A 26,757-nucleotide genomic window follows, 5' to 3' on the forward strand; every position below is an offset into this window, starting at 1 on the left:
CTGGCAAGGAAAGAAACGAGTCAGCACATTTTAAGCAGTTCTTATCGGAGGTTGGGAACGGCACACTCCCGCCAAGTTTGACAAGACGTGGAACAACGGCACTAACTGGAATTGGAGAGGGGTGTACCCGCGCATTCCTAGCGGCTGTAATCAAAGACTTTAAGGTCTAGGTGCTGATCAATACTGGAACTGGTTTAGTTTCCATATTCTGGTTACATTTTTTCTTACGTTACCAATAATTCCACTTGTCATTAGAGTATGCAGGAATTGAGAGTGGAAATGCATAAAATGTCAAATTTTGTTACTGCCATGCCATGTTGAAAGCGCAGAATTGGTTCAGCTCCAAAAAATTGGAATTTGAGAGGGATTTTCGGGTGAGAGGTATCTCACCGGGGGCTTTAAGTGTGATTGCTGGATATAGTTCTGGGTCATCTTAATTGTGTTTATAATGCCATGCCAGTTTATCTCTGAGTGTTGTTCTTAATTTGCTGCCGTGTTTTTTATCTATGCCATGATAAATTTTCTGTCTAAGTGTATTTTCTTTTACGCAAGTCTGGATTTGCTGCATGTGTACATTTTTAGAATCCTCAGTAGGTTGGTGTATGCATGGCCATGCTGATTTTGCTGTCTGAGTGTATTGTCATTTATGCCATGCTAAAATTGCTCCTAAGTATGTTAAATGCTGGTCTGAATGTGCTGCATGAGTATATTTTTCAAATGTTCAGTATTCTTTAGAGGTTCTTTTTGGATGCTGCTCTTAATTTGCTGCATGTGTTTATCAAGCCATGCTTGATTTGGGTTCTATGTTTCTTTTTTACCCCATGTCCTGTAATGTGTGTGGCATGTGTGAAGGAGAATGGTGTTCAGGGTTGTATACCCTAGTGTATGTTGTGGGGTTGTGCACCCTAATGTTAAGGGTCGTGTACCCTAGTGTTATGTTGTTTGGTCATGTACCCTAATGTTGAGTTTTTGGTGTTGTGTACCCTGGTGTTACATTGTAGAGTCATGTACTCTAACTTTGGGTCGTGTACCCTGGTGTTTCGTGGTAGAGTTGTGTACTCTGAGTAGGGTCTTGTAACCTAATGTTTTGATGTGTCTGCCCTAAGGGGTTGGGAGACGTGTAGAGTGTGGGTGTTGCATCCCAGTGATTCAAATGTTGCACCTCAATCTTATACCGCGTTGCAGAAGTGAGTAAGTGTGGGTGTTGCACCCCAGTGATGTGAATGTCTTTAGAGGCAATATTTTTTCCCTAAGTCCCACATAGGATTACATGGTGTGATTATTAATGTGTCTGATGTTAGAGGACTGTTTGATCATTTATTTCCATCCTGAGTCCTGTTTAAGTAATGATTTGTCTTGTGACTTGAATTGTTGCTAAGCATCCTCTCCCTGGTTACCAGTTCCCTGCTGCCCAGCCAGCGTGAGTGTGATATATTGGAATGCTGGTGAGTTCCTGGCGTGGGTGAATGTCAGTTGGAGAGAGTGGGCTGAGTAGCAAGGATGCTGTTCCTGGTGGGGCTACTATTTACTATTTACCATCTTACTTGTAACCTAAGACTTATATTATTTAATAAATCTGTTTCTTACTACCTGTGTAACTGGCTACCTGGATATTTGCCTACAAGTGCCTATCCTCCCTTACAACACAGCGTGTCCTTCTCGGATCATGGGTTGACAGTTGAGTCCAGCAGGCAGAACGTCATTGCTGCCCTTTTCATTAAACGGTTGCTTGGGGCACACCCTGCATGCTGTGGGACGTTTGCTGGTATGCGCATAGGAATTGGTACAGGCTACACTCTCCGGTCTGCTCTAATTCTCAGAGCCTTGTTTAGTGTCCTCATGAAGCGCTCAAACTCCCCATTGGCTTGAGGCCACAGGGTAGTGATGCATCGGTGTTTGATGTTCAGCTGGTGGAGATACTCCCTGAATTCTTGACCTTGAATGGAAGGTACTTTGTCGGTCTTGATCACCTCCGGTAATCCTAAACGTGCGAACACTTTCTCGAGGGCAGGTCTTATGCAATCAAATGCTGTCAAGCAAATCAACTCCACGGCAGGGAATTTGGAGTAGCTGTCCATCATGACATGCGTTATTCGGCTGTCGGGGAAACTGCTGAAGTCCATGCTGATGGACAACCAGGGCTAATTGCAGGCACTCTTGCTGATAACCAGTGCGACGGGAGGCTCACCTCCCATGATAATGCAAGAATGACGTCTTCATTTTTTCCCCACCAGACGATCCATGCCGAGAAACCACATCTTGCTCCTCAGATGAGCTTTCGTCTTGGCGCCGCCTTGGTGTGCCAGCTCTACAATTCTCAAACCCAACTGCAGGGGATGACGATCTGGCGACCCCTCAGCACGAGTCCCTCCTCACTTCCACTGAGTTCATTCCGGCATTGCCATAGTTGGGTCTGCGCTTCTTGTTCTACAGATATTAATCCGCCTGTACCATCGAGGAAGTTCCGCCCCCAATGTCCTCATTTTCTGCAGTGATGTGTCTTCTTGGGTGTGCTTGGCTATTTCAGTTAGAGATAGTGCTCAGGACATACTGTTTCTGTGATCATCCTCACAAAATCTTCTGTTCCCGGTTCGTCGTCTTGGGCCATGGCTACCTTTACCATCACAGGATCTCGCGATAGTCTGCAGGGATGTTGACCCGTGGGTCGACAGGTCACTTTAATGAGTACTGCTGTAAATGGATGGCCCACCTTTCAATTCTTGGTGGCCCATTGTGGGCCATTCCAGCAAGCAAATGCCCTAGAGGCTTGTGGTTGGTCACCATTTGGAATCTTTGCCCTCATAGATAAATTTGAAAGTGTTTGCAGGCCCATCGAATGGCTATAACCTATCTCTTTATCTGTGCCTAAAGAGTCTCCACAGCTGTTACTGCTCTGCACACATACGCTATGGGGACCCATTCACCTTCCCTCTTCATCTGTAGCAGCACTGCTCCGAATCAGACCAGAATCTCATCCGCAATTAGCTCAGTCCTCCTTGTCGAGTCAAAATACGCCATGGTGGTGTCATACAGCTGGGCCTTCTTGACATCTTTGAATGCCTTCGCCGCTTTGTCATTCCACTTCCATTGGACGTCCTTTATTGTTAGTACTCTCAGGGGTTCCGACAGTGCAGCAAGCTGTGGAACGAAGTGACCGCGGTAATTGGCTAGTCCAAGAACACAGCAGACCTCAGAGGGGTTGCACAGAATGGCTGCTGTCTTGATGGCCTCTATTTTGTTGGTATGTACTTTGAGGCCTTCCGTGCAGAACTATCTAAAGAATTCTATGTCATTGGCATAGAATGGGCATTTGCTCCAGTGGAGTTTGCCAGGCAGTGCAGGGTACCCCTGAGCCGGCCATGACGGTCTTCTATTGTGCTTGAAAAGATAAGGATGTCATTGCTGACATTAATTACGCCAATCAGACCAGATGAGGGTTTCTCTAAGGGTGTCTTGGAAAACCTCTGCCGCCGAAGACACGCAGAAGCCATTCCGAAGCTCAAGCGCTGCACCGATGCAGTCCCACATGCGTTGAGAATGTGGTTATATACTGGCTTGACTCTTACAGTGCCAGTTTGTGATAGCCAGAGTTTAGGTCAAATTTTGAAAACCATTTGTTATTGTTCAAATCCGCTCCGACCTCATCAATGGTAGGCATCGTGCCTTTCTTGGTGAATGGCTTTGTTTGGGAGTCTCATGTCAATGCAGAGCCTTATTGCACCAGGCTGCTTGGGTTTCGGTGTGATGACCACTGGCGATACCCATGGAGTTTTGACCTCTTACATTTTCAATGACTTCATCCTTCTCGAACTGGTTCCATTTCCTCTTTACTTGTAGCCACAGGTGAAACTGCACTCGGCGGTGCCACAGGGCTACTGGCCGCGCTATGTCATCAATGTGAAGCGTTGTCTGTACATCCTTCAGGCACCCCAGCCCTGTAAACAGCTGTGGGAATTCAGACAAAATGCTATCCACATGCGATTGGTGCACTTGTTGAGCGAAAAAGACTAGCCCTTAATCTTCAGCTGTATGGCACCCCAGCAGGTTTCCTGTGCTGTCTCTCGTCACATGGAAATTGGTCTTTGTCTTTATGTCACTGCTGGTGACTTCAACTTCGACGACTCGGAGCAGAATGGGGTCTGAAACCCCATAGGTATATATTCTGGCCTTTTTGGGTATAATTGCTGGCTGAGGATTTAGCTTCAGAAATTGAGTCAACGTTGACTGATGCCCCCATATTGATGAGGGCCGAGATGGGTACTCCATTCACCTCAACCTGGCACATGGGTTAGGTCTTCTTTTCTGATTATTTTGGCCTATGAACAAGATGTTAAATATGTCTTAGTTGTCGTCATCTTCTTGTTCACACCTTTCAACTTCTTGTGGTGAGGTGACATCATCCTCTCGGTCCTCCAGTGACAGATTGTAGATGTTCCATGTCTGCTTCCCTCGGTTATTGGTGCTTGCCCTGGGGTTGGAGTTGCGACAGGGAAATGGTTGGATTCACCGCACATAAGACACGTTTTTCCTTGAGCCAGGGACCTATGTTGCGGATGGTTGGTCATTCCACATCTCCCATACAACCTCTTGCTTGTCTTGTTAGGGTTAGCTCCATGTGCTTTTGCCGGGCGCCAACTGATGGCTTCTACATGTTTTGCCTTGATCATCGCTGTTTCTGCCTTTGTGGTGATCGTGGAGCAGTGACTCCATAGCCCTGGTACGGCTGCCTCCTAGCTCATGGGATCTTGTCAGTATTAGGATCTCGTCTAGCATGATTTTCAGGTTGTCATAGTATCAGTTTGCAAAGTTTGAAAGATTTGTAGTCTTGAATGACTTGGGCCCTGATTTTGTCCTGTTTATCTATTGCTGTGCATGTGCTAGCCTGTTTGCGCAGCCGCGCAAATAACATCCACGGATTCACTGTCTAGCTGGTGGGCCTGTCGTAGTTTGAAACGTTTGTAGTCCGGATTCAGTTGTGGATTAAAGTGTCTATCCAGCGCGGCCACCGTCACGTCAAAATCATAGTCATCTCCTGTTTTTGGCAGGTTCAGAAAAAGGTCATATCGTTCGTCACCACCCATGTGGAGAATAAGGGAGAGCTTTATGGCGCCATCAGTCTCCCGCATGGCACAAAAGAAATGAGTCAGTCTGCCTATCGAATGGCACCACCACAGCGCGGCTGTCGCAGGGTCTTCCAGTTGGCTGAAGGGCAGGAGCGCAGCTTCAGGTGCCTGTACACTTCTTTGATATAATGGCTGTACATCCGCCGCTGTGGCCTCGCCTTTGGATTTTGCGGTCATAGTGGCTTCACTTTCGCTGCTACCATTGTTTGCTTCTGCCATGTGTCTGCTGTGTACGTATGAGGGTCTGTACACCAACAGGTGATGCGAGTGTTGCTTGCTGGGCTGGCTGGAGTCCCTCAGCACAGTGGCGTACCTCTACTCACCGCTCATTTGTGTCAACTTGTCAAATCTAGCACTGAGTAGATAATTGGGTGCTCCTACCTGCTAGGCAGGCATACACCATATTTGTGCATATCAGAGTGTACTGTATGGTACCTCTTCTGGGGGGCAGCTGTCCTCCTTACTTCAAGAATGTGGTTGCCACGCCACCTCCATAATTTGGTGGACGACATCTGTGCACCACCAGGAATGCAGCTCTATCTCCGTAACGGAGACTGCACCCCTGCCGACGCGAGCCTCCTTGCAGGAACTCAGGATGGCCTGTGTGTACCAGCACCCCCGCCGGAGCCGAGAGATGCTGAAGCACCAATGTGTGCCTTTGGGTCAGGCTCTGGGACTCCGACTGTGATGTGCGGCAGCCTACTCTGCTACTTAGCGAACGAGCTGGGTGTTGCCCGCCTCGTCACCAATGTAGTGGGGGCCCTTGTCCTTGGGGACCTTGTGGATGGTCCGGCCCACCCTAGCCCACAGTCTGAGCCCAAGCAGTTCTTAAAGTATCTGGCGTGCACTGACCTCGAGCGGTAAGGTGCCCTTTATTTATTCCCTCGGGTTGCACCCAACCCTCGGACCTGCGTGCTGCGTAACTGTGACGTGATGGTGCTGGGTGGCTCACTACACTCGGGTAGCACTGTTGCTAGTCTTTCCTCCTGCTCCCAGTGGTAGAGCCAGCGCTCACCAAGAATGTAGCTAGCATGGAGCCCAGCCACTTGCAGCCCTCTTGCTGAGGTGTGGATAAGATCATGCTTATTCTTTGTCATCCATTGAAGTGGATGGTTCATTACAGGTTGTTTTGTATGTGTCGCAGCGGCAATATTGAATATCGTTTTATGTGCTAGCTCTCAAATTTCGCGGCTCCATGAGTGTCACTTATAAGACACTGACGATTGATGAATAGCTTTTTAGATTTCGACTACACATCGCTTGCAGTGTGCTTGTGAAATCTCTTGTATTTAATATATCTTAAAAGGGGGCTCCTATCAGTTCCCATCGCCAAATTACTGTGTTCATTTGCTTTTGTGTATAACCTTTTTTTTTTTAAATGTTACTTTCTTTGGCTGCGCACATTTACAGTACTTCTACTAAAGCTGTTCACACTGTTAAGCCCCATTCACTGTCAAGATAATATCTCTTCCATGGGAAAAGCAGGCAGCTTCTAACTTCAATGCTTGCTTTTTATTACTTAGTTGTGTAAAGCAGATACTTTAGCCTTAGAACATTTGTGGCATTCCCTATTCATACATTAGTACCTTTCTTTACGGTTTGTAGGCATTATCGGATTGATTTTTTCAACTTAATCGAATTATAAATGTTGTGATAGATGTTGCACGTTAAAAATAAAGTTAATATACAAGAGCTTTGCTATATTTTACTACTAAATAGGAAGCCATAAGTGCAGTTACCTTGCAGACAACGGCGTCATGATTTGAAAGGTGCAGCAGGTGCAGTAGCACCAGGCCCAAAAGTTGTCAGAACTCCTCTAAACACATAATATTGCTATATTTGACTACTAAACTGACAGTCACAATTGCTGTTACCTTGCAATTAAAAGGGGCTTGATTTGAACGGTGCAGAAGATGCACTGGCTCTGGGGCAAAAGCTTTAAAGATCCCACTAAAGCCAGATTATTGCTACATTTTACTACTAAACAAGACAGTCACAAGAGCATTTATCTAGCAGGCAGTAGGTTCATGATTTGAATGGTGCAGCAGGTGCAGTAGCACCAAGACCAAAAGCTCTAGGCACCCCACTAAACACCTACTACTGCTATATTTTACTACTGAACAGGCAGTCACAAGTGCAGTTAAATTGCAGACAACAGTGTCATGATTTGAATGGTGCAGTAGGTGCAGTGGCACTGGGCCCAAACGTTGTGAAAACTCCTCCAAACACATAATATTGCTATTACATCAATAAATTATTTTAAGTATCACTGGGCCCAAAAGTTGCCAGACCTAAAAACTTAATATTGCAATATTTTACTACTGTACATGCAGGCAGGCACAATTACAGTTATCTTGCAGTTAAAAGGGGTTTGATATGAATGGTACAGAAGGTGCAGTGGAACCAGGGCTAAAAGCTCTAAGGACCCCACTAGACGCAGCATATTGCTAAATTTTACTACTAAACAGGCAGTCACAAGTGCAGTTATATTGCAGGCACTATGCCAATCATTTCAATGGCGCTGCAAGTGCAGTGCCACCACGGCCAAAAGTTGTCAGAACTCCCCTAAACACCAAACCATATTTGGCTGTATTTAACTAGTAAATAAGCAGTTGCAAGTCCACTGGAAAAGGCGAGGGCTGACTAGGCAGTGCCGCTATTATGGCAGTCGCACCAGTCCCCGGCCACCAGAAGGGGGAGGGAGGCCCCCCCCCTCCTCCCCCCACCCGCAGCAACCAATGAGTGAAGTGGTTGTTGTCGCCAGAAGCACTCCAGTGCTTCCGGCGCAGAAACGTCCAACTTGCGTCCAGGCTGACCGGTCTCAGCTGGTCGGCCTGGGTGCCCTCTTTAAAAAGAGATGGTGGGGAGCAGAACAGTCTCTTGTTCTTGCTCCCCACAGATAGGGTCACTGGGCCGGCTGCGGGCCTGTAACGTCTTCTTTCTTTTGTTTCTGCAGGTCTATATGTTAAGTGGAAGGAGGAAGGTCGTAGCTGCATCGACAGTGTGAAGATCCGAGAAAGGTTTTGGTGCGGTCGCAAGCCGCCACTCGTCAGCGTACCTCGTGCGGCGGAGCACCGGGGTTTGCAGACAGGTCTGTTTTGGGAGCGGTCGTCGATGCTCTTCCAAAGAAGGCGGTAAGCGCGGCGGTTCGCGGGGGGTGTCGGTCATCGCTGCGAGGCACCTTTGAGTTTGTCCCGTACTTAGAGCAACTCGGTGTTTAAGGATACGGCGCAGCATAATTATTGCGAAGACAGCGCGAGCACACGGCGCTTGTATCGGGCATCGGGGGAGAGCATTGTGAGTCTGGCCTGCTTGTTATAGAACGTGGAGCATACGTCTGGTCTTGTGTGTGCCCCTCCCGAATGGACCGGAGCCGCGCTCAGCGTTAGGCGGATAAAATACAGTATTGAGGTTGAATGCGGGGAAAGGTGAGTCTGGCCTGATGCTTAAGGTCTTAGACTCGTACTCTGGTTAGGTGTTCAATCCCTGATCTTGCACTGTTACTGTGTGCTCAGTCTAAAGTGTGGGCAATGGTATTTCCTCTGTAAGGTTGGGGGATATTTAAAAGGCGTCTGTTTTCCAAGTGGCTATTTTATTGAATATTTCGTTATAAACACGTTAAGCACCCTATGTGCAGCGGGTCTCTTCCTCAACTCGCACGGTTGATTGGAGGCACTGTCGTTCTCAGTCCCTTGGTTTCCCAGATTAGAAAGGGGGGCAGAGGTAACGCATTCAGTAGGCATTTTAATCCCTTAAGTTTCAAGGCACTGTTACTCAGTGTGTAAGGTGGGCTGTAGGATTTGTCTGCTGGTAAGAAAAGTTTTAATACTTTGAGATTACCTTTTACCAGTTTACTAGTTGGATGTGCGCACTCTTAGGGTTGCTTGGGGTCTGGGGCGCAGTACATAGGAGCGCGAACACTAGGGGGAGGTTAACAAACTAGCAGGACTTCGCGCAGCGCAACTGGCTTTATTTGTGTTTCCACAGCATTACGGGGATGACAAGACGGTACCAAGTTCCAACTAATTCGCTGGTGGTAATTGAAGGGACATGTTTGGGCGGCACCGGCTAGCCAGCATCTCATTGCTTCTGGAAGCCACAGAGGGTTTGAGCGGGCGGCTCACCTGAGCTTACTGGGTTAGCCAGTAAGTCGTGGCTCTGGTTGCGTGGGTGCAAAGGTTGGCTGGTGGCTTCTGCTTCCACAGGTAAGGGGTGACACAGTCACCTATCTGGGGCTATGGTTACGCGAGCAGGCAGGTCCCATATATCAGGTCCCATATAAGTTTTACATCTGTTAGCCATGGCCCCTCTGCTCCGGCGGCACGAGAAGCGATCGCGCACGGTCGTCCTGCTGGAGGCTTTAATGCAGCAAGTCCAGGTCATGGGGCAGACTCTCAACAGGTTGCAGGATAAGGTGGAAGGGCGTGAGGTGCCAGAAGGGAGGGGTAGGTGGCCTATTGTACCACCAAGACACTACTCCCCGCCACCGCCAAAGGGGTACAGGCGCAAGCCAGGTGGAAAAGGGGCAGCAGTCCCACCAAGAAGTGAGCCTGCACCCGCGACAAGCCCCCAGGGTGAAGGGGGCGCAGGTGACCCAGTCCCACCAGCGGACACGCCGGGCCCCGTGGGTGAAGGGGGCCCAAGGGATGCTGTGCCAGTGGGACCCATTGTTGAACCCACTCTTCCCCCGGTGGATGGGACGGGCGGAGCAAACCCGGCAGAACCGGACATAGCCGCCAACTTGGCAGTAGTCCTGCCCTGGCTGGAGATGGTAGGGAACTGGTCTCACGCCGCAGGGGTGACAACAGGTGGGGGGGATGCCATTGAAAGGGCAAATAAATTGATGGCTGAACTAGGAAAGGGGAGGCCAGGCGAGGTGCCGGCAGTACCGGCAGGGGGTGCAGCACCCGTTGCCACAGCACCAGTTCCCGGTGGAGAGGTGCCGGCAGTACCGGCAGGGGGCGCAGCACCCGTTGCCACAGCACCAGTCCCTGGTGGCGAAGGTGTCCGGGAGATAAGCAGCGACGCGATGAATACAGACGCGGGCAAGACGGCTGATGCAGCAGCACCAGCAGGTACGAGGGCAACACTACCTCCACTAGGTTTGGGGGAGCTGCGCTCCGGGAGGGAACAGTTGGGGTGTCATCTGTCAAAGGAGACTAAGGAAAGGATCTGGAGGGGGGAATACATTAGCATGTTTTCCCTCTTGATTGATGAGGCAGACAGAGAAGAGGCGAAAAGGAACAAGGAATGGACACACTACAAGGAATGGTCCAATATAGTCCTGAAATACACAGTTGAAGAGAATTTGGCCAATTGGATACAGGGTTTCACTATATTCATGGCTGTCATGTTAGAGCGTTTCCCAGAGGTTGGATCTGAGATGGCGTGTTATCAGAATAGGATCACAGTCGCCCATGCTACACAAGGTGGGGATGGGTGGAAAGAGTATGACAAGGAGTTTAGAAGGGCAAAAGCGCAGGATCCAACCCTAAGATGGAGCCAGGCAGACATGTTTATTCATCTGAGACATTTGGTGCAGGGCGCAGTTGAGAATGGGCAGGGGCAGGTACCTGACGCAGTGCGGTCTCAGCCCTTTATTACAGGCTCCACTGGTAACACGGGGGGGTTCACAGGAAAGGCAGGGAGCAATGGAAAGAAAGGCATCTGTTTTGACTTTAACAAACGGACCTGCAGTAGAGCACCAGGCACATGTAGATTGAAACATTCCTGTGGTTACTGTGGTAATGCATCCCATCCAGAGTCCAGGTGCATAAAAAGTCCAGGGGCAGAGGGGGAAAGAAGCAAGAATAGCAGCCTACTACTAGGGAAGGCTATTTCTCCTATTAACATTAGCACTATGATACCTTGGTTGGAGTCTTACAATTGCCCCGAGGCAGTCAGGACGATCAGAGATGCGTTTGTGGAAGGTTTCAGGATACCAGCCTTGGGTTACAATGGGGTGGCGCACTGCCGGAACCAGCTGTCAGTGAGGTCCACTGCAAAAATCCTTAAGGAAGTGAGCCTGTGTAGGGTCGCCGGGCCTATTGATGATGTCCCAATGAAGGATTTTGTGTGTTCCCCTCTAGGGGTAGTACCTAAGAAAGCGCCAGGCGAATTCAGACTGATTCACAATCTTTCTGCACCAAGGGGCAGTTCAGTGAACGATGCCATCTCTGACACACTTTGTAGCGTGAAATATGCATCTTTCGACCAAGCGGTAGACATGCTTAGGTCTTTGGGTCAGGGGGCTTTGCTAGCAAAAGCTGACATTGAGTCTGCATTTAAATTGCTACCAGTCACCCTGCATATTTTCACTTACTGGGTTTCCAGTTCCAGGGGAAGTATTATATCGACAAATGCATGCCAATGGGTTGCTCAGTGTCCTGTGCCTATTTTGAGAAATTTAGCTCGTTTTTGGAATGAGCTTTCAGAAGGGTGTCAGGGCATCGCTTGATGCTGCACTACCTGGACGATTTTCTGTTTCTGAGGGCGCCACAATCTGGGGAGTGCAGGTCAGCATTGTCAAAATTCTGTGCATTAATGCAGGAGTTCGGTGTGCCCTTGGCGCCTGGCAAAACAGTGGGCCCAAGCACAACAATCAAATTCTTGGGGATTGAATTAGATTCTGTCCAAGGGGTCTCGAGGTTACCCGCTGACAAAGTCAATGATTTCGGGGCGGCTTTGCAGCACTGCCTCAAGAAAGAGAAGGTTACATTGCACCAGCTACAGCAGGTGGTAGGGCAATTGAATTTTGCACTACGCATAATCACAATGGCGTGCCCTTTCTCTCGCTCTATCGCGCATGCAATGTCAGGCCTCAGGGAGAAGCATCACCACACCAGGCTGTCCGGCGAGGTCAGGCAGGACATGTTGATTTGGAAGACATTTTTGCGCGATTTCAATGGGTAAGTGGTCCAGCCCACCTAAGACCAGCACGGAGTTGGGCCTCATGACTGACGCTGCAGGTAGCGAGGGTTTCAGGGCCATCCTGGGGCGCGAATGGGTAGCTCAGCATTGGCCAGACTGGTGGAGGGAATCTGGAATCACCGCGAACATAAGTTTCTTATAGCTTTTTCCAATTCTAGTGGCACTGACTGTGTGGGCGGAAGTTTTAAAAAATCAGTCTGTGATATTCTGGTCCGACAACATGCCAGTTGTAGACTGCGTGAATAGCCAAACAGCTAAATGTAGGCATGATGCTGCGGTTGTTGAAGGAGATTGTATTGCATTGCATGAAATTGAATGTCCTTTTTAAAGCTAAAAACGTGCTAGGTATTCTGAACCACGCGGCTGACGCATTGTCTCGTTTTAAAATGCAGGCTTTCAGGTCACATATTCCAGAGGCAGCAGTGCGCCCATCACCTTTCCCAGAACAGCTCTGGCAGCTTGGTGCCCCCAAGTATCGAACCTCGTGGCAGAGAGCCTAGCACACAGAACCAGGAGTGCCTACGAAGGGGCGTTTAGGTCTTTTTGCTTGTTCTTGGGGGAACAGTGGGAGCACAAATGTCATGACCATGAATTGTGGTACTGTAAATTTCGGAACCATGTTGGTAGCATGGTCCTACCCTGCCGATTTTGGTATCAGCGAACCGCAAATGACTAATGCGGTATGTATGAGTATTTTCGTCATATTTCACCGATGAATTCACCGTGTATACGATACTACATGTCGAACCCTCGGGTTCCATTTTAAAAGGGTAACCATTTTGTGGTTGCCCTCACATAGGCTGCGCACTGAGGCCATGCCTAGGCCTAAAGGACACGCAATCTTTCTGTGACTCCTTTGTGACCTGTGCAAACTGACTCCGCTGCCCGGGGTCAGTCCTGCCCGGCCGGTTCCTTTTACTGCGGCCTTATGGGATTAGCATCAGGGCCCAACACATCATAAAGTTGTGTATCCCACGCGGCTCGTGACTAATCCCTTTCACACCTGACTCTGTTTCCTACTTTATGGCTTGTTTTACGAGTAGGAGGTGTCCGTTTTATTGGGGTCTGCTGATATCTGATGAGGGTTCTGAGCCTCGCTGGGTAAATAATTATGTGCTGACCGAGCCGAAATGTGGGATTATCATCATGACTGTGCTCTTTCTTTGAAGCGGAAATATGTGAACGACCACTTGTAAAATAGGGGCGGTGTTGCCCAGAGCGTAATATTCTGTATATAAGAAAAGACTGGTTTTTGGTTTGGAGCAGTCTCCTGAGAACATACATCGTGTTGTACTTCTCGGATACCTGTGATTGGTCTGCAGCCAATAAATACGATCTTTGACTTCACCTAGAAGACTCTGTGTTTCTGTGGTCCGAAACAGGAAGAACTCGAAGTCTTCGGGTGTGTCCCTTGGCACCGCTGGGTTGGTTCTGAAAAACCCAGTACTTCAGTAGGGCGCTTTCAGCGGTACCGGTCCAAGCCAGAGGTTCGTGAGGAGCTTCGTGTGAAAATTCTGGAGGAAGGCCGCCACTTCATCGACCCCTGCATGTCGACGTGGTCCGAAAGTCTTTACTGCGAGGTTCTCCGCGTCCCGACGGCTACAAAGGACTGCTGGCCTGACTATCGCCCTGTTTTGGACCCTTGATGATTTGGTAGAGCGAAATGATTTAACGAGTCTTCTGGTGACGTCATCGATACCTCAGTTAAGTATAAGTGGAGCGTCTCCCAGTCCTTAGTTTGGTTTGGTATCCCTTCGGGATCGCTTTGATTTGGAACTTGCAAGTGCCAAAGCCGAAGGACTCGTGTATTCACAAGACTATCGTATTCGATAATCCTTTGAAGTTTGAAACTAGACTAGTGAGCGACGATGCCTGGTTCTAGTAAATTGGAAGTTTTGTTTGGGTTGTAATAGGGACTCCCGATTAGAGGATTCGTGTCCGGTTCCTCCAATTGGAACTCCAACGTATGAGCTTTATGTGAAACATGGCGTGGGCCCCATTGCGTATAATGAAGTATGGATCCGATACACCAGGAAGGATGGTGTTTTAAAATGGCCCCAAAATGGTAGTTTCGACACAGAAATCCTAGATAACTTAGAAGTTAAATTATTTAAAAAGAAAGCCCGGCCGGCGATGTTTGATTCTTTCCGCCTATGGCGAAAGGAAGCCAAACAGAAAGAAATTAAATTCGCGAAGAAAAATAAAAGAGAGAAAGGTATGTCGATTATGCAAGCAGCCTTACAGTTTAAAGATAATGAGGAAGAACAAATGAATGAGCAGTTGCGCAGGCAACGTCAACTAGTGATTGATAAATGTTACCCAGTTTTGCCGCCCCTTCAGCAGGATGCGTCAGAAGAAAAGGAGAAAGATCCCCTAATGTCACATTTGCTGAGTTCGCCACCCCCGTATGCGCAGAGCGCTACAGCGCCTCCGCAGCCTTTAAATGTACGGCCTCTAGTTAATTTGCCGCAAGCTTTCCCGCAGCCGCCAGCTCCTCCTCAGCCGGCTCCTATGCCTACGGCGCAGCCCTCTCAAGGGCCGCCGGTTTCGCTGCCTATCTCTTCTGCGCTTCCTGCGACTTTTCCTAGTACATCAGCTGCCACCCTCGGCGCTCTTCCTGATACGACCCCTGTACCTGTATCTGCACCCGTTTTTCTTCCCTCTGTCTTTCCCCCTGTTCTCGCCTCAACTTCTCCTTCTACACGACAACGAATAGCTAGTGCGGTCACTAGTTTTATATCGCCTCTCTTTGGGTCATCTAGTACGACCCCTGGTTCACAACGTACGCAGTTGCGTAGTCAGCTGCCAGGTTCTGAAGAGAAAGAAGTATTAGACCGCATGGCATATACATGGATTGTTTTTCCTTCAAGATATGATGTAGAGTCTGTTGTAAATGTTTTTCATCAATGGGAAGCACCAAAACAGAGATACGTTTTCGAGAAAATGTGTGTATTCCTCTGTGAGGAATTGGAAGATCATGGTTTGGACTTAAGCCCACAGGAATTGTCATGTACGGTTTGAATTTGGAAAGGGTACGATTGTGGGTCCCGATGTTGAGAAAGCATTTGCGACATTATTGTCTTTTAGGATCGAGGGTCCTTCTCAGTCACTGTTTGAACGTGACTCCTCTGATAGGAAGGTTAGACAATACCTTATGAGAGAAGTCCCTCCAGTGTGGAAGGACGCGGTTGCGGCTGATGCCGTTAACGGTATTGCTGCTATGCCAGCTCATTTCCAACGTGTTTGGGTACATGTTCCTTGGAAGCGATCAGAAGTTTTAGCCCTTAAGCAGAGATTGCCTGACCCCCGTAAAAACCCCGCAGGATATTATAAGGAGTTATCACAGACTGCAGAATCATGTGTCATGAACCTAGCTGAAATAGATATGTTGTTCGGGAATGTCGTTCCGCAGCCTTTATGGGGGTTGATTCGTAATGCAGATCATGCTGCAGAACTAGGTGGCACATGGGCTAATATCATTGCTACAGACACTAGACAAGTTGGTGATTCGAAACCTGAGCCCTTAGTGGCAGAACTCCCTGGTAGAATTATTACCTACATGAAGACTTTAATGCCGGCGATGCATGTGAATTGGGATAAATTATCCGCATGCAAACAAAAGAAAGACGAAACAGTGTCTGATTTCTTCACCAGGTTTGAAGAAACATTTATCGACCACAGTGGTCAAGACATGAGTACGGAAGGTGGTCAACTGTTATTTGTTGATAAATTTGTGCATAATTTGCTTCCCGAGTTGTGTAAGAAATTAAAAGATTCAGAGAGTTCTTGGGCTGTTTCCTCATCAGCGCAAATACTGGCTACTGCACAGTATTACGAAAATAGGGATAAAGATGAGAAGGATAGAGCAGACAAGAAAACAAAAGAATTAAAAACAAAGGTTCTTCTACAGCAGGCTTACCCGCCACGTGGAGATCAGAATAACTATAAGCAAGGTCAGAGTAACTATCAACAACCCCAACAGTTTCAGAGTAACTCGCAAAGGTTTGGGTATTCCCAACCGCGTGTTCCTGTGGGTCCCAATCAGTGTTTGTATTGCAAACAAGAAGGTCATTTTAAGTATAGTTGTCCTATATTGTTGCAGCGCACGAATAATGATTATGGCACGAGAGGTAGAGGTGGTCAGCAAGCTCCTAGAGGTAGAGGGCGTGGGAATGTTCTCCAGAACGCGCGTCCTCTTCCGCCTCAAAATACGATGAACAGTTTTGATCAGCAGGCCAATGTAACTGGTGGGACAGCTCAATACTATAATAACGACTATTATGCAGAAGATGGTAATGCGGAAGGTAATGATTACTAGGACAGCCCTAGACAAAGAGAGGGAGTTGTTTCAGTGCCAGTGGACCAGAGTGGACCGTATGTCAAGGTGACTACAGCGGGTGTATCAGAGCCTTTTCTATTGGATACTGGTGCTGCAAAGAGTTCAATTATGCACTCAAAACTCCCTGGCGCGCCTTTGTCTGGCGAAATGAATGTTTCAGTAGGTTTTTCTGGCGCCCCGGTTAGGAACCCGATCTCTAGTCCTATGCCCCTTTCTGTTGGACCTTGTGAGCTGAAAGCACCCCTTATCCTAACGACAGGTTGTGGTGAAAATCTGTTAGGATTGGATTTGTTAAAGAGATTACATGAGACATTATATTGTTCCCCCTCGGGAGTACAACTTACACTGGGTAGGGAAGTGATTTCTCCAATGTATTTGTCGAAGAGTAAACTGCCAGCTGAATTGTCGTCTCTTCCGGATGTCCTTTGGGCTACTGGGCCGAACGATGTGGGTCGCTTGGAAATACCGCCATATGTGATCACTTTGAAAGCCAATGTTAAATTGCCACCCATTCCCCAGTACAGGATCTCTAATGAAGGTGAGAAAGCGTTGTTAGCGATCATCTATGACTTGATTGAAAAGGATGTAATCGAAGAGACAAGAGGCAACGTTTGCAATAGTCCTGTTTTGCCTGTTTTAAAACGTACTGACCCTTCTCAGCCACCTGTTTACAGATTTGTGATCGATCTTAGAGAGGTAAATAAGATAGTTGTGCCACAGTTTCCAGTTGTCCCTGACATAACTGCCTTGTTAACTATGATCCCAGCTTCCGCTGCTTGGTTCTCAGTGATTGATTTAAAGAATGCTTTCTGTAGCATTCCGATTGCAGAGGAAAGCAGGGATATTTTTGGTTTTAGTTTAGGAGGAAGCAGCTTCCGCTTTAAACGTGCTCCGCAAGGCTACTGTGAAAGTCCATCAATATACAGTCCGGCTTTAAAAGCGCAGCTTGATACAATTGTTTTACCTAGTGGTGCTACCCTTATTCAGTATGTTGACGATTTACTAATCGCCGCAGATACTGAGGAGATTTGTAAAGAAACTACATTGTCATTGTTGCGTCATTTGTCTGCCTTCCATCACGCAATATTGTCGACAAGAAGTGACCTACTTAGGTCATCTCTTGTCAAAGGAGGGAAGGAAACTGACCCCAGAAAGAATTCAGGCCATTGCACAATTAAGCGTGCCAAGAACACAGAGAGAAGTACGTGCTTTCTTGGGTATTACTTCATACTGTAGGCAGTGGATCCCGAGTTTTTCTTTGCTGGCAAAACCACGTATGTGAGTGTTTTTTAATCGTTTTCGATTATTATTATCGCTAGTTTTGCATGTTAATAACATGAGGGGTTATTTGAACTTCACCAGTTAGTTATTATACAAACGGTGGTAGATATATACCGATGGTAATGGGCTCACTAAAGAAAGTTTCCATGGGTTATATATTATAGCTTTATTGGAGCAAATTCCTATCATCTCAATTAGGCTGTACTGAATTGTCTTTATCTCTTGATGGGCAATAACTTAAATCTTGAGACAATGCCCAACTGAACTGACACGTCTGTCTATATTGTTTGTATTAGGCTGAATTGAAGTGATTAACTCCCCCCCATACCCTGGTTCGATCAGTGGGTTCAACGTAGAATACTCTGGAGATACGAGACTAACATTGGGTAAGCGAACTAGTATCCTGCATCCGTATAATAAAGTGTGACGGATGGTCCTAATTTACTACTGGCACTTAAAATATTTTAATTTGTAGTCCCCAGATAATTGTCCTGAAGAGACCCCCTACCCAATGTGGGTTGAAACGTCGTCGACACAAACCAAGAGAGAGCAACAAAGAATTATGTTATTGTTGAATGCCTCTCATTGTTTTTAAGACCTTTTTCTTTATTCACATACTCTTCACTTCAAAGGCTATGATCACTTCACTGGGTTCTCCCTTTCACTTTCTATCACTGTGCCTGTAGCATCAAAAAATTTGTGATGAAACAATTTTTGTGAGTAAATTGTTATTCGTGAAATAAACTATATTTACTTGGGCTGAAGTAAATAATTCTCAAGGTTACTGAAGTAAATTCTCAATTGATTTGAAATAGTTTTCTCCCTGTTTTTGTATCTAGGTTTTTTTCGGATTGAATCAGTTATGAGTATACAAATTTGTACTCCTTATTGAAAAATTGTTATTTAAAATAAGTTCCCTGTGAACATTGTTCTTGCTTAGGGCAAAACCTTTGATAGCATTAACATGCAAAGATACACCAAATCCCGTCCCATGGTCTGAAGAGTGTCAGAAATGTTTTTCGGAATTACGTAAGGCATTATGTTCGGCTCCTGTATTGGGTACCCCCGACTACAGTAAACCTTTTACATTGTATGTTCACGAGAAAGAAGGTTGTGCGTTGTCAGTGCTGACACAGTCTTTTGGAGACAGACAGCGTCCATGCGCGTATTTTTCGTCGACTTTGGATCCGGTAGCCAAGGCATTGCCAAGTTGTTTGAGAGCCACAGCGGCAGCAGCTGTTTCTATTCGACAGTCTGCTGGGTTAGTAATGAACAACACGTTGATTGTGATGGTTCCACACGCAGTGGACACGTTATTAAACAGGACCAAGACACAGCACTTAACTAGTGCTCGATTGTCAGGTTATGAGTTGACACTGCTAGCGAGTCATGTGCACATAAAGAGGTGCAACACGTTGAATCCAGCTACATTATTACCGATTTCAGCAGACACAGATGAGATTGAACAGCATGATTGTCTGTTCAGAACAGAAGAAGAAACAAAAGGGAGAGTGGATCTTAAAGATACTCCCCTGGTTGAGTGTGATGGTACCTTATGGGTGGATGGCTCGTGTTTCAAGCTTCCGAATGGTGATACGACTGCTGCATATGCTGTCACGACTTTGCACACGATTGTTGAAACTGCACGTATACCACATAATTCAGCTCAAGCAGCGGAATTAATTGCACTTACAAGAGCATACGTGTTGTCGAAAGGAATGAAAGTGAACATATATACTGACAGTCAGTATGCCTTTGGCGTGGCCCATAGTTTTGGGCGCTTGTGGAAAGAACGTGGGTTCCTGACTTCGCATGGAACTAAGATTCAGAATGGTCAGTTGGTGAACGATCTCCTTGAATCACTGACCTTACCATTACAAGTTGCGATTGTGAAATGCAGTGCACAGAAGAAGATTATTGATGACGTTGGTCGTGGTAATGCGTTTGCTGACGAAATCGCGAAAGAAACAGCAAAAGATGTGACGAATCGAATGTATGTTGCAGGCCCTGCAAGATGGGTTGGTGATGTTGGAATGTGTGAAGACACGATAGAGAGTGTGAAGTCCCTTCAAGCTGAAGCCACACAGAAAGAATTGAGCATGTGGAAAGAAAGTAAGGGTAAATTGGATGAAAATGGTTGTTGGATTGATTTGTCAGAACACCGCCAATGGTTGTTACCTGATGCATATGTGCTTCCAGTGGTCACGATGGCACATGGAATGGCGCATATCAGTGTGAAAGGGATTTGTAAGTTGTTGGCTCCAGTATGGCAGAATGCTGGAATTCCCAAGTGTGCAGAGAATGTGGTCAAAAATTGCATGGTATGTTTGAAATACAATCCTGGTAGGGGAACCCCAACTCCAGCTGGTCATTTTGCGCCTCCAACGTATCCGTTTGAGGTTTTGCAGCTAGATTTCATCCACATGGAAAGGTGCAACAATTTGAAATATTTACTTGTTGTTGTCTGCGCTTTTTCAAGGTGGATAGAAGCATATCCCCTAAAAGACAATACTGCCTTATCCACAGCTAAAGCCCTTGTCAAGGAATTTTTCCCTAGGTTTGGAATGCCAAGAATGGTATGGAGTGATAATGGGAGTGAATTTGTGGGACGAGTGATGAAGAATGTATGTGAGGGACTAGGTATAAAGCAGAAATTCCACGCTGCAAATCACCCCCAATCAGCTGGACTAGTAGAGTGTTATAATGGCACATTGAAGCTCAAATTAGCCAAGATCCAAGTGAGTTCTGGTCTTAAATGGCCTGACGCTCTGCCCTTAGCACTCCTATCAACAAGAATGACTGTGCATTCACGAGTGGGACTTAGTCCCTACGAAATCGTGTTTGGCCGCCCGGCCAATATATGGGAAGTGCCCAGGCCGACAAAATTCAGTGAGATCGAACACCCAGTACTGCTTGATTATTTGTATGAATTGACGGCTAAATTGCGTGTTTTACACCAACAGGTGCATGATACTCTGCCCCAGGTCTCTGAAGCTCCAGGACATCCTATCAATCCTGGATCATGGGTGCTGGTCAAAAACTTTAAAAGGACAAAGAATGATGAGCCCCGTTGGACCGGCCCCCATCTCGTCCTTCTTTCCACGAGATCGGCTGTCCGAGTAAAAGGGAAAAAGAACTGGATACATGGCGTTCACTGCAAAAGGGTCCCTTTGCCTTTGCCTTACGACCAGTGGGTCCAGAAAGGGATCGCTGACTCAGAGACTGAGACTGTGCCTCGTTTCCTGCCGTTTAGCGATGCACGAGTAAAAGGAACGCTTTCTGAGAAGGAAAGCGATGACATCTTGCAAGAAACTGTGCCACCGTCAATTCAATTGAACACTACAGAGCCTGAACTCTTGTTTCAAGACCAAACAGTACCTACAAGAAGTCGCTACAATTTGAGGCCGAGAACTATGGACAAATAAAAATTATTTTTCTTTGATATTTTTTGAGAAGTGCAGCTCTCTCTTCCATCTGAAAAACTTTCTTATTTTTGCTTTTTCGAACCACCATCCAGGTTCAGCTGCAGGGCCGTGGTGCCAAGACTTTCGGGTACAAACCGGAGACGTTGGGTCAACGGTCTGGTTGGTCTAGGGCGTTCCCTGGACTGACAGGTGTACTCCTTAGCAGAAGACACTCATCAGCCGCGGACAGCACGATTAGAGGATGGAGTTTTTCGAGATGAAGAGACCCGCTGAGGAAATAAATTTTAAGAGCAGATTATGTAAAGTAATGAATAGCAAACGTTTTGTAATATTATGTCTGTTTGTCCTATTTAGCATAATGATGTTTTCTGTAGGTTATGTATTATTGTCTTTTCAAGTGCCATTTGCACCCACTATACAGCCCATACCTCCTCCTACTGTTTCCTCACACTCTTTCCACCCTCTGCCTGAACACGAACAAGCTAGACGTTCTGAGTTCGTAAACAACTCGTTTATTCAACTTCTGCACCAGCACCAACTAGTTATGAATACGACAAATTGCTGGGTGTGTGGTTAGATGCCGCATACCACTAATAAGGGTATCCCATATCTAGTGCTGCCGTTTAGCTATAATGGGCCATCATGGGCATTCCAGACTATGTTTCTGTTTGCGCTTGAAACCTACTCCCCGCGACCACCGCGTTCCACTAGACCTAGCACGAACAATAAAGCCTTGATGAGAGGAATTGCTGATATGAGCAGAGATATCGAGGCATATTCATCTATTCCCAAGGATGAGTTGCGAGCTTATGTGGGTTGGAACGCGACGGGGTATAGCATTAGTCTGGGCGAGAAACAGCGTAAAAGTTCATCCCCGATTTGGGTCGTACCCCACATAGGTCGGTTCTGTTTACAAGGTAATGGTCAGAATCCAAGAGCTCAGTTAGGGAAGAGTGACTGTGCTGAAACGTACATTTTCCCATCACAGTTTTCCCCTGCATTTTTGGCTTCCAAGGGTACATACTTTATTTGTAATGATCGAGCATATACATGGTTGCCCCCTGATTTCTCGGGCACGTGTTATGTTGCAAATTTGCTACCGCTGACATTTACTGCCGCCTCTGACTATCACAAGACCAGAGTTGTGAGAGGCGTTGTTAGTAAGGAGGATACTGCCGGTCAGGAAGCGGGACTTTTTTCTGGGTTTCCTGCCGTTTTGGGGACCAATGGTCAATAGTAGGAACCTGAGACAACTGACTCATGTAGTTGAAACAACTGTTAATGTAACGGCTGGGGCCCTTGGTAACTTGACAGCTGAGCTCCAAGCGGATCGCCTCATGACGTTGCAGAACCGTATGGTTCTAGATGTCATACTGGCAGACCGTGGTGGGGTATGCAAGGTTATCCAATCAAGCTGTTGTATTTTCATACCAGATAGCGCTCCGACAGTCTATCAAGCCATCTCCAAACTGCATAAGATTTCCGAATCCATTCATGTGGATAAAGGAGACTGGTCGATGATGGGGTGGTTCTGGGGACTGATATCAGCTTGGAGATGGAAGATTCTAATAGTCACTGGGACGATCTTAGCCATTCTTTTCCTGTTCTGTCTATGTGTACAGTGTACTCCTGTAGTGTGTAGCCTCTGTGTTACATCATGTGTAAGTAGACCTGTATCAAGGGACGAACTAAGCAATAGGATGATGCTACAGCAACATCTTCATGACTTTATGAATATAGACCTGGACTCAGATTAGTATGAGAAAAGTTATTGCCTATGTAAGGGCAAATGGAGGGTCTGTGGTACTGTAAATTTCAGAACCATGTTGGTAGCATGGTCCTACCCTGCCGATTTTGGTATCAGCGATTCGCAAATGACTAATGCGGTATGTATGAGTATTTTCGTCATGTTTCACCGATGAATTCACCGTGTATACGATACTACATGTCGAACCCTCGGGTTCCATTTTAAAAGGGTAACCATTTTGTGGTTGCCCTCACATAGGCTGCGCACTGAGGCCATGCCTAGGCCTAAAGGACACGCAATCTTTCTGTGACTCCTTTGTGACCTGTGCAAACTGACTCCGCTGCCCGGGGTCAGTCCTGCCCGGCCGGTTCCTTTTACTGCGGCCTTATGGGATTAGCATCAGGGCCCAACACATCATAAAGTTGTGTATCCCACGCGGCTCCTGACTAATCCCTTTCACACCTGACTCTGTTTCCTACTTTAAGGCTTGTTTTACGAGTAGGAGGTGTCCGTTTTATTGGGGTCTGCTGATATCTGATGAGGGTTCTGAGCCTCGCTGGGTAAATAATTATGTGCTGACCGAGCCGAAATGTGGGATTATCATCATGACTGTGCTCTTTCTTTGAAGCGGAAATATGTGAACGACCACTTGTAAAATAGGGGCGGTGTTGCCCAGAGCGTAATATTCTGTATATAAGAAAAGACTGGTTTTTGGTTTGGAGCAGTCTCCTGAGAACATACATCGTGTTGTACTTCTCGGATACCTGTGATTGGTCTGCAGCCAATAAATATGATCTTTGACTTCACCTAGAAGACTCTGTGTTTCTGTGGTCCGAAACAGGAAGAACTCAAAGTCTTCGGGTGTGTCCCCTGGCACCGCTGGGTTGGTTCTGAAAAACCCAGTACTTCAGAATCAGTAGTTGAATACCTGGTGTTCATGAGGGAGCAGGGGCGCACGGTTGCAGGGGCAAGAAGGCATATCTCAGCCATATCATTTTTTGCAAAGATGAAAGGAAAGGGGGATCCCACAAAGAGCTTCATAGTACGCCAGGTGCTGAAAGGGTGGCAATGCTTGCAGGGAAGGCAGCCGGATGTCAGAAGGCCCATAGGTTTAGAAACACTAGGGAAGCAATTGGGAGCTCTGCAGCGGGTGTGCACTTCCTCAGACGAAGTGATCTTGTTTCAAGCTGCATTCTGCATTGCATTTTCCGGCGCTTTTAGGGTAGGCGAGCTAGTCACAAAGAATAAGGAAGATTGGCTGGGTGGCCTGCAAATGGGACACGTTAGCATAAAGAAGGATTCAGTGCTGATTTCCATCCGGAAATCAAAAACCGATCAGGAGGGTAAGGGAGAGAGCATAGTATTACACAGGGCAGAGAACACACCATGCTGCCCTGTCTACAGGCTTGAGGTTGTTATGGCCCAACGGGCACGCACTCAGGGAGGGCCTCTCCTGAAACATGGGGACGGGACACCACTCACGGTATTTCAGTTCAGGAAAGTCATGCTCCTAGCGTTGAAGAGTGCCGGGCTAGACCCTGCCGACTTCGGGACTCATTCTTTTAGGATAGGAGCAGCCACCGAGGCAGCAGCAAGAGGGCTGGGGGACGAGCGTCTCAAAAGAATCGGTAGGTGGTCCTCTAACTGTTTCAAGAGATATGTGCGGCTGCACATGCTCTAATACGGTGTGACTGTCCAACTTTTAGGTGCACAATGGGGTTTTTGCCCTTTCTCCCTGTTACTCAGGAAAAGAGGTGTTTCAATGTCGCTATCTGATAGGCGCTAGATGCCGTTTCGTGGAATTTTGTGTGTTTCATGCCAGCATGACAAGGCACTTACCTTTGCCCCCCCTTTATGTTTCATCGTCATTTGCAGTTTTTTCATCCTGTGACTCAGGAGAGGAGCCTGGACTCGTTCGCACTCACAGAGCAAGCAGTAGTACGGCGGGCGCCAAGTTTCGGACAAACAACAAACATGGTGGCGCAAGTTCACTCTTTGCACCAGGAGGATCAACATGTGTGGATGATAGGGCACTCATATGTTCGCCGTTTTAAGAATTTCTTTTCGGGAGCTACCAAGTCTAGGGCCACTCAGCTAGGGATAAACTTATCCTTTTTCGGTCAGGGTGGCTTGTGCGTAGGTCAATTCAGGGAGTTGGTGAACCGAGCTTTGAAAACAAGTACGGGACCTCCGGCAATCTGGGTTCTGCACTTGGGGGGTAACGACTTGGTCCGATTAGGCAGGAGAGTTCTAGTGGAGGATCTCCTTGCAGAAGTTGGGTGGCTAGCAAGGCAGTGTCCCCAGTTGATAATAGCGTGGTCACACATGATTCCCAGGTCGCAATGGAGGGGGGGTGCGAGTCAGTTAGAGCGTTGAATTACGCGGTAAAGCGGATCAACAACAAATTTGACAAACTATTTAGGCCCCCTAGATTAGGGTCCATAGGACACAGATACATCAAGGGGGAGCAATTTTTTCTGCAGGACGGGGTGCACCTCTCACATAAAGGGAATCAGGCTTCCACGGAGGACATCCTAGCTTGGGTTGAGAGCGTAAGGCGCAGTACATGACCTTCCTAGGGAGTGAGGGGGAGACCAGGTAGTCGGGCAACTACGCTGGCCTGTGGCGGTAAGGTCATGATTGGTAAGCATAGTCTTCGGTCCTCAACGGTCAGCACCATATAACTCCAGGGGTAGTGACAGCCAGTAGGTAGGGTGTCAGGGTGCGGGGGCCGGGGGAGTCATCCTTCCCAGTGCGCCTGGGACCACCCCCACACGCGCATGCGCATTAAGGCGCCATTATGCAGAAGACTGCAGCCCCCCCCGTAATGGAGTGTAAGGCACAGGGCGTAGGGGGGGCCCGGGGGAAAGTATCCATCCAATAAGCTGTAACCCCCTGCACAACCTTATTAGTACACGGGGACCGGGGGAGCTGCCGTAGGCTCTAGATGGGACACGCAGAAAGTAAATACATGCAGTGATAGATTTACGGTAGGAGTGTCTTGTGTATTAGACTGTGTTAAGGTTAGCCGTGGAATATCTGACTATCAAAATGTATCTGTACTTTCTGCGTAAAGTTTCTGTATATAATGTTTTAATTTGTTTGTTAATGTTAATAAATACGGCCGGGGGGGTTACTCCCCCCTAATCCAAAAAATTAAAACTGTCTGTGTGTTCTCCAAAGTGTTATGCTGAAGGGGAGGGGAATGCCATCCATAACCCCAGGGTCTATAGTTAGAGTAGGGGACATGGGTAAGTACCAGACCATATTACCTTATAGGGTCATGATTTGGATAGTGCAGCAGATGCAGTGATATGGGGCCCAAAGCTCTAAGAACCCCTTTAAACACCAAATATTGCAATATTGCACTACTAAACAGGCTGTCACAAATGCAGTTGTCATGTAGGCACTAGAGACATGATTTGAATGGTGCAGCAGGTGCAATGGCACTGGGCCCCAAAGTTGTAAAAACCCCTCCAAACACATAATATTGCTATTACATCAATTAATTCTGTTATTTCCCTCTTTCATTTTTCGAAAATTTTCTATTACTTACCAGCACTATACCTCTACTAACAGTGTAATCTATATGCCTTTTTGTACATAAACAAGTCATAACACGTAAACAGACTTTTTGTAACTTATATTGTACAACTACTCAGCAAGCTACAACTTACAACAAAAAACTGCGTATTATTAATCATAGAGACGAAACCTAATACATTTACCAGTGCTTGTTAAATATGCTATCATTTCACCTTTAGAACATGGCCTTATTCGAGCCTTTGCATGTATTCCATGCAGCAAAGTAGGGTTCCACCCCGAATGTTTGCAAAGCCACCCCTTCACCTTTGGCCTTGATTTTGGCATGAAAACTAATAGTAAAAGAACCCAGGGGAGCATGATGCTTAC

The 26,757-nt window shown here is 47.1% G+C and overlaps 1 long non-coding RNA gene across 3 annotated transcripts in view; it reads left to right on the forward strand.

The window, feature by feature from the left end:
- The window catches only part of LOC146870156 (uncharacterized), a 282,985-nt gene that overhangs the window by 229,998 nt on the left and 26,230 nt on the right, over positions 1–26,757 (forward strand). For all 3 annotated transcript variants that reach the window (XR_014959106.1, XR_014959100.1, XR_014959094.1), the window contains exon 2: positions 8,080–8,257. This is a non-coding gene — a long non-coding RNA (uncharacterized LOC146870156). The remainder of the gene's footprint in view (positions 1–8,079; positions 8,258–26,757) is intronic.

The sequence above is a fragment of the Triturus cristatus genome, chromosome 1_1 (genome assembly GCF_964204655.1).
Source record: "Triturus cristatus chromosome 1_1, aTriCri1.1, whole genome shotgun sequence".
Taxonomy (NCBI): Eukaryota; Metazoa; Chordata; class Amphibia; order Caudata; family Salamandridae; genus Triturus; species Triturus cristatus.